This window comes from Dioscorea cayenensis, chromosome 7, assembly GCF_009730915.1.
Source record: "Dioscorea cayenensis subsp. rotundata cultivar TDr96_F1 chromosome 7, TDr96_F1_v2_PseudoChromosome.rev07_lg8_w22 25.fasta, whole genome shotgun sequence".
NCBI classification, from domain to species: domain Eukaryota; kingdom Viridiplantae; phylum Streptophyta; class Magnoliopsida; order Dioscoreales; family Dioscoreaceae; genus Dioscorea; species Dioscorea cayenensis.
The window spans coordinates 28,747,241-28,747,704 of NC_052477.1; positions in this window are offsets into that span (position 1 = coordinate 28,747,241).

Here is a 464-nt window from a genome sequence, read left to right on the forward strand (position 1 = left end):
GCGTTGGGGAGGATGAGGGAGGGAAGGCGGCGGGAGCAAGAAGGGTATATATATATAGGGAGGTTTTTACTTCCAACCCCCTCAATAAAAACGAAATTACTTGCTATAACTTTGGTTAAATTAAGTTAAATAAAAGGACTTTTACTCTTTTTATTTATGTAAAATTGTTTTATAGCACCACCTAAAAAAATAAAAGAGTAAATATTATGAATACTTTTAATATTTATTATGAATTGGTTTGCAGAAAAAAGTTGGTAATATATATAATAAAAGGACTTTTACTCTTTTTATTATTATGAGATCTTTAATTAAAAATAAAAGATTTGTTAGCATTAATTCGAGTTTCTTTAATTAATTCTTTATAAATATTATGAATACTTTTAATATTTATTAAAAAATAATCTTTTCACGGTTTCATTTAGAACTTGAATCAGTTGTTGTTCAGATTTATAATATAATATATA